At 39.6% G+C, this 265-nt stretch overlaps 1 protein-coding gene across 1 annotated transcript in view; it reads left to right on the forward strand.

Moving 5' to 3' along the window:
* The window catches only part of LOC107681920 (receptor-type tyrosine-protein phosphatase mu), a 250,840-nt gene that overhangs the window by 215,363 nt on the left and 35,212 nt on the right, over positions 1-265 (forward strand). The gene's annotated exons all lie outside the window — the stretch shown is intronic.

Raw genomic sequence — 265 nt, forward strand, 5'->3', positions numbered from 1 at the left:
ACTCTCTCACACACAGACACACACACAGACACACACTCTCTCTCTCACACACACACACACACACACACTCAAACAGAGACTAAAATAAATGTACAAAGATCAGCAGCCGTCAAACTCAACAAAGAACAAAAAACAGTATAAAGGTTTCTTAGAAGTGTCTTTAAAGTGGCGAATAAATGAACAGAATTACATTTTTTGGGTGAGCTCACATCTTAATGAGATTTGTCGTGTGTGTGTGTGTGTGTGTGTGTGTGTGTGTGTGTGT

The sequence above is a fragment of the Sinocyclocheilus anshuiensis genome, unplaced genomic scaffold, assembly GCF_001515605.1.
Source record: "Sinocyclocheilus anshuiensis isolate Anshui unplaced genomic scaffold, SAMN03320099.WGS_v1.1 scaffold2198, whole genome shotgun sequence".
Taxonomy (NCBI): Eukaryota; Metazoa; Chordata; class Actinopteri; order Cypriniformes; family Cyprinidae; genus Sinocyclocheilus; species Sinocyclocheilus anshuiensis.